Raw genomic sequence first — 8,070 nt, forward strand, 5'->3', positions numbered from 1 at the left:
TCTGGATAATAATAAGTTCTAATATGTTGAAAATAGTAAAAAGTCAAAGTATGTTCCCTAACTATTATGGAATGGTATTAGAAATCACTAACAAACAGATCTCTGAAAAATCTCCAAATATTTGGAAACTAAATAACATTTCTACATACTTGTTTCAAAGAAAAGAACTCAAAAGGAAAAAGAGAAAATATTTTAAACTGAGTGAAAATGAAAGCATAATATTTCAAAATCTGTGGAATATTGCTATAGCAGTACTGGCAGGGAAATTTTTAGTATCCCCTACTTGTATTTGGGAGAGGAAAACTTTCAAATCGATGACTTCCATTTCTGCCTTAATTTGAAAAAGAAAACAAATTAAGGTAAGCAGGAAAAAAGGAAATAGTAAAAACTTAAAAAAAATCAATGCAATAAAAATCAGAAAAACTCTATAGAAAGTCAGTGGAACCAAAAGCTTGTTTTTGAGATGATTAATGAAAGTGATACCTTATCCAGATGAATCAGAAGGTAAAACAGAAAGAAGAAAAAAAAAGATCACTAGCAGCATTGGAAGAAATATCAGTATAGATTTCATGGATATTAAAAGCATAGTAAGGGACTACTATGAATAATTTTATGTTAACTAATTTAACAATTTAGATGAAATGGACAAATTCTTTGAAAGATAAAAACCACCAAACTTTACTCAAGAATAAATAGATAACCTGAGTAGATGTACTTCTATTGAATAAATTCAGTTTGTATTTAAAAAGCATCCCACAAAAAAACTCAGGATCAAAACGGTTTCACTGGTGAATTCTACCAAAACTTTAAGGAAGAAATAATACCAATTTTACACAAATTCTTACAGAAAATTAAAGAGGAGGGAATAATTCTTAGTTTATTCTATGATACCAGTTTTACACAAAATCAGTCAAAAAATGTTTTAAGAATAGGAGAAAAGAAGAGTAGGCAAATATCCCTCATAAAATGGATGTAAATATTCTAAACAAAATGTGAGCAATATAGTTCTGAAAATACATTAAAAGATAGTATATAATCACCAAGTGAGATTAATCCCAGCATGTAAGAATTTATTACTACTTCATATTTTTGATGAGACATTAAAAAGTATTATTTTTAAAATTTTAATTGCCCAGTGTTTATTGATTGGGATTGCATTGGATCTAATAATTTCTCACCAATGTTTTATAGTTTTTAACGTACAGATCTTGCACATCTTTTGTTAAAAATATTATTTTGGGGGCACCTGGGCGGCCTCATTAAGCATCTGCCTTCGGCTCAGGGCGTGATCCCAGCGTTCTGGGATTGAGCCCCACATCAGGCTCCTCCACTAAGAGCCTGCTTCTTCCTCTCCCACTCCCCCTGCTTGTGTTCCCTCTCTCGCTGGCTGTCTCTCTCTGTCAAATAAATAAATAAAATCTTTAAAAAATATTATTTTTTTGTATTCTGATATTTTATCTTGGAACCTTGCTAATAATCTCTTATTAGTTTTTGGTAATTTTTTTATATATTCCATTGGATTCCATTTTCTACATATACATACATATCTCATATTATCTATGAGTAGACACAATTTTACTTTTCACTTTCCAATCTGGATACATTTCTTTTTTCTTTTTTCTCCTTGTATTGGCTAGAACCTCTCCTAAAATGTTGAATAATCTTGTTTCTGATCTCAGGGAGAAATCATTCAGTCTTCAGCCATTAGGCACACTCAGGGTTTTCATAGATGCCATTCATTAGGTTGAGATTGCCTTTCTATCCCTGCATGCTGAGACCTTTTATAAAGAATGGATGTTGGATTTTCTCAAATGCCTTTTCAGCATCAAATGATAGGCTCATGCAACCAAACACTACCATTTAAAAATCATATCAAAAATATGAAATACTTAGTGGTAAATCTGACAAAAGATGTGCAAGACCTGTATAGTAAAAACTACAAGACATTGGTGAAAAATTGAAGAGGACCTAAATAAATGGAGATATGCTTTTGTCATGTGTCAGAAAAGCCAATGTTTTTAAGGTGTCACTTATCCCCAAATCGATCTCTAGTTTCAATGCAATCCCAAACAAAATCCCAGCAGGATTTTTTGGTAAAAATTGACAAGCTGATTCTAAAATTCCTATGACAGCTGAGAGAACCTAAATAAGCCAGAAGAAAATATCTTCTAATTTACATAAAATGGTTGGAAAAGATGTCACTAATCAAAGATTCCTCTGAACAGAAATATAAAAGACGCAAGAAAGCAAATGAATTGGGAAGCTGTCTGGGCAAAAGAAGTTCTAGGCAAAGGGAACCACAGGTGCAAATGGCCTGAGACAAGAACGTATTATATATACAAGGAACAAAAGGGAGGCCATTATAATTAGAGTATAATAAGTAAAGGAAGAATGAACTGAAATGTGACTGCAGACTTAACCAAGTGCCAGATCATGCAAAGCTACAGATACGAGTGGGGAATGCATTGAAAAGTTATGAACAAGGAATGTTATGAGAATTTAAGGCTGACTCCAGGATTTTTCATCTGGATGATGTGGAAGAATGGATTACCATTTGCCAAAATGAGAAATCTTATGGAAAGAGTATGGTGGTGGGCTAATGAAAAGTTGGGTGTAGTTCAAGTTAACATGCCTATCAAGATAGCCACCTGGAAAACGTGATTACAGTGTTCAGAGAAGCAGTCCTGGTTAAAGATATGAATTTGATATTTCAGGCTGTGAACTAGATGGGGTCACACAAGGAGTGACAGTGAACCCTGAGTTGCCCTGATGTGTAGAGGTGGGAAAGATAAAGAAACAAATACAGACTAAAGGAACTGTAAAGAAGCAGCCAGAAGGATGGGAGGAGACAGAGTAGTGTCCTGGGAACAAATGAAAACAGTTTCAAGAAGAAAAAAATTAACAAATGTGTCAAAACCTGCCTGAGGACTGGCCGCTGGATTTAGAACCAAGGAGTTCATTTGTGACCTGAGAGACAATAGTTTAGGGTGCAGTCTAAACATGATTGCATTGGGCTCAGGAGAGAAGGGGAAAAGCGGATTCATAGAAAAGACAACAGTTTTGAGGACGATTTCTGTAAAGGAAAGCAGAGAAATAGGTCAGTAGCTAGAGAGGGGATAGGAGATAAAGAATTGAAAATAAATCAGTTTGACTTTGGGTGATAGAACTGAAGGAGGTTTTTTTCCCCTCCTTATTTGTTTTTGTCTTTATTTTCCATATCCCTCTGAGTGTATGTTGCTTTTTTAACCAGAAAATAACTCACTAGAAAAAGAAAAATATGTAAGTAATTTCTCCTCCCTCTTCTCATTACATATAGATAGTCTGTTAGCAAGACAGATTATTGGGATACAACCTTTAAAAAAAAAAAAAAAAAGGATTCCAGGCCACAGCAGCAAGAGACAAGCTATAAAGCGTCTACAACATGCATCAAATTCAGGTGCCTTGGCTTAACCACACTGTGCCCTAGGCTGTAACCAGAGGTGTGGGTGCCACCCAAGGAGAACTTTCAACATCTGGGAAGCCTTTCTTTTTAGTATCCATATGTTATGATGATTCAAACTGCTTATAATTATTGTGGAATAGAATGGTTTTAATATAAATAATTTGCCTTTTTCTTTTTTACATGTTAAGAAGCTGGGAAATAAAACAATCTCCTTTATAATTGCAGCAGAAAGAATAAAGTACCCAGGAATAACTTTAACCAAGGAGGTGAAATACCTGTACTCTGAAAACTGCAAGATGCTAATGAAGGAAATTTAAGATGACACAAATAAATGGAAAGATATTCCATGCTCATGGATTGGAAGAATCAATATTGTTAAAATGTCCATACTACTCAAAACAATCTACAGATTCAGTGCAATCCCTACCAAAATTCCAATGGCATTTTTCTAAGAAATAGAACAAATAATCCTGAAATTTGTATGAACCACAAAAGAGCCCAAACAATCAAAGCAATCTTGAGAAAGGACAAAGCTAGAAGAATCATGCTCCCTGATTTTAAATTATATTACAAAGCTACAGTAATTAAAACCTATGGCACTGGCATAAAAATAGATACATAGATCAGTGGAATAGAATAGATATCCCAGAAATAAACCCACACATACATGGTCAATTAATTTGTAATAAAAGACCCAAGTTTATACAATAGGGAAAAGACAGTCTATCCAATAAATGGTGTTGAATTGGACAGCCACATGCAAAAGAATAAAACTCAACCATTATTTTATGCCATACACAAAAATTCACTGAAAATGGATTAAAGACATGAATATAAGACCTGAACCTATAAATGCCCTGGAGGAAAATAGGCAGCAAGTTCCCTGACAGAGGTCTTGGCAATGATATTTGGAATCTGACACCAAAAACAAAAGCAACAAAAGCAAAAATAATTAAGTGGGACTATATAATACTAAAAAGCTTCTGCCCAGGAAAAGAAGCCATCCACAAAATGAAAAGCTAACCTACAAAATGGGAGAAAATATTTTCGAATCATATATCTCATAAGGGGCTATTACCCAAAATAAATTAAAACCTCACACACTCAATGGCTAAGAACAATCTAATTAAAAATGGGCAGAGGATCTGAATAGACATATTTCCAAAGCAGACACAGATGGCATTCAGGCACATGTTCGTCATCACTCATCATCAGGGAAATGCAAATCAAAACTACAATAAGATATCACCTCATACCTGTTAGGATGGCAATTATCAAAAAAAAAAAAAAAAGAAAGAACAAATGTTGGCAAGGATGTTGGAAAAAGAGAACCTTTGTGCACTGTTGTGGTAAATTGGTACAGCCGCTACGAAAAACAGTAGAGAGATTCTTCAAAAAATTAAAAATAAAACAATTATATGATCTTGCAATCCCACTCTGAGGTAACTATCTGAAGAAAATGAAAGGGGAAAAAACCCACTAACTTGGACAGGTAGGTATCTGCACCCCCATGTTCTTTGCAGCATTAGTTATAATATCTAAGACACAGAAGCAACCTAAGGGTTTATCAATGGATGAATGGGTAAAAAAAATGTGGTTATAGATACAATGGGATTTTTTTCAGCCATAAAATATAAAATTAAAAAGTACAAAACAATGAACTAAATATTATGGGTGCCTATTTTAGGAAATAATTACTTTCTTTTTGAAGGATATAAGAGGACTTCACAGAAGAGGTGACTTTAAAGTGGGGTTTTGAATGATGACTAGTATTTCATGGTACGAAAAAAGGGTGGGCATTCTTGACAAGCGAAATTGCAGGAGCAAAGGCAGAGAAAAAGTGCAGGTGATTTTGGGGAGTGGTAGCACTCCCATTTCGTCTGAGCAAAGAAAGAATAGGCAAGAAGATGGGACGGGGAGAATTTATAGCTGGAGAGGAGACTAAAAAGGAATAGTGCAATGGGGCTGTGATGGGCCAGGATAGCCATATCAGCAACTTGGATTGTATTTTAGGAGCACGAAGGCAACCACCAAGACTTTCAAGTGGGGAATATTAATAGAGATCTCGGGTCTGTATTCAGGAAGAGAACTCTAATGCCAAATACAAATGCTGATTTAAAGGTGAAGGAGTCTGGAAGCAAAAAACACAACTCTTTTGAGTCACTGCCAAAATGTGGGTGAGATGAAGGAACTGAATGCGAACTGTTAAAGACCACGTAGGTCTTCTGGTCTACACTTCGAAGTCCTTCTTTTTCAAGTCTCCCTCCCTGTGCAAAAGATAACAGTGCGAAAAATAATGACATCTGAATAATTCATTCCAATGGGTGCAGAAGCTGGTGGGAGGTGTGTGTGTCCGTCATCTTTTTAAAGCATCTCTGTTCTTGCTGGTGTGGTATTGGGTGGGACCAGTTTGGAAGTGCCAAGATGTGACTGTTGAAGTCCTTCAACTCGTTTGTTCCTGTGCCAAAACAGCTGAGGCCAGCTTGCTCTTGCTCCACTCCGTGTTATCAAGAGCACTCAGCTCAGCTCTGTTTGGAAGGTTACCACAATATCCGCATGCCTGGCAAAGCCAGCCTTACCTTGGGCCGTCGTTCTCTGTTGGCCTACTGGCCTTCTACCCCACCAATGCCCCCTCCAGTGTACAGTTGCCCCTGTGAACACGTAGGCTGCTGTACATGGGTTGGCCTCGATACAATGCATAATTTCACCACACTCCAAGATAATCCTGCATCAGACTTGTTACACCTCTAATCCATTGGTTGTCTCCATAGCATCCATTCCTTCTTTTCAACAATTGTTAGTTTCCATTTAAGGAAACATTGTTTCTTAAAATCTGTCTTTACCCACAGGATTTAGCCTGTGCATTAAACTAACCCAACCAGCAAAGCCCATACACCTGGCTACAGATACTGGTTCAGAGGTAGATATATAACAAATCAGTTGACTAAAAATATGATTGCAATGAGAATTCTGAGGAATGCCCAGATTTTTGTGTCCATGAGGAATTCACTACCCCTTAAAGTGAATTTAGTATGAATTTAAATAGTTTTGGTTAAATTCTGATAAGTAAATTATTATTAATTGAAGATTATGTGTGTGGGGGGGGTCTTTATACTCCTTGTTTATTGGTTGCATTAATGTACAATGTATTTGTAGAGGTAACCCAGGAAATTTTCAATAATGACAGAAGCTACTGTGACATTTTCTGTTACTACAAATCATCCTTACAAATGAGGGTGTATATCAGTATATACATATGAATCCATGCATATAAAATAAATAAGCATGAATTGTACATCTTTGTTTCAGAATGTGATAATCAGAGGCAGAAAGGTACACATGCTGGTCTCACTCCACATCCCCTATAATCCGAGGCACTTGTGTTCTGCTCTGATGTGGCAAGATCTAGCTTTTGGACGTGCTCCAAGGCAAAGACAAAGGTGAACAAAGTGAGAATACCGAGGTATAGAGTGAGGTTTACAATGGCAGGCCTACAGACAGCCTTCACCAAGACAAACTATAAACACACAATCCAGTTTTTAGGTAGAGTTATACCTTCCTCCAAAAGGAAACTTTTGATAATTAATTGTAGTATTTGTATGAAACACCACCAAAATTGAATAAGAAAGGAAAACAAAGCAATATACACTGCTATTAAATTACAGTTCTTATAAGAATAATTGGTAGAGGTAGACTAAAAATGTCCCATTCTTAAGTAAATTGTTGAATTACTCCCAATTTTATTTTTCTGCATTTTTTTCATGTTTTTGCTCCCATCCAGCACAGACTAGTGAAAGCTGTAAACTCTCCTATTGTTTGATGAATAAAAGGGAAACCAACAAAGATGATTTCTTCTTTTTCCATTTGACCTCAAAAATCCACAACCTGTCTATTTTGGGTAAGCCAAAATAGTTGTGCTTACAATAATTGATTGTCACATTTATTATTGTCATTAATACTTAAGAATTTGTGAATTTACATTCACTGTTTTACATTAGCGAAAATATCCTGTGTATGATCATGCTGCTCCTTGTAGAATTGCTCTGAGTCATGTTCACAACTTCTTCAAATCTCAGCTTCCATGGAAGATGCTGCCTACACTGTGTCATTTGTGAAATGCCAAAAGAATGATCTAATCAATTCACATAAACTGTTATTAATGAAAATATTTTCCCCATAGATTTGCACATTGTCTGAAATTCTTATCATTAATGTCATTTCGTAAGGTCTATCATTTGATTCACATTATCTCAATGGGTTTATCTGTTTAATTAACTCATTATTAATTAGCAGAGTGTAAGACAAATAGGACTCAGATAAAGGATGAATCAATTTTGGTGGAGATATAAAAGGGAACGCCAAAGAAGCACACCAGATCCCTGGGTGCAGTTCATAGTCACTCAACAAAATCCTGCCCCATCCAGGGGCTGGTACTCTTAGGCAATGGGACTCAAGGGCTGAAAAAAACACACTAGAGTCTGACTTCACGACACTGCCAAAAATAAATGGCAGGTCACCAAGGTAAATTTCAGGGAGAAATTAAGGCAACTTTTTTCTTCTAAGCAATTTCATGGAAACCTCTAATCCACTTTCCCAGAACCTCAGCTCTCCTTGATCTATCTGTTAGG

The sequence above is a fragment of the Ursus americanus genome, chromosome 9 (assembly GCF_024610735.1).
Source record: "Ursus americanus isolate L20-20 chromosome 9, mUrsAme1.1.p, whole genome shotgun sequence".
Classification (NCBI taxonomy): domain Eukaryota; kingdom Metazoa; phylum Chordata; class Mammalia; order Carnivora; family Ursidae; genus Ursus; species Ursus americanus.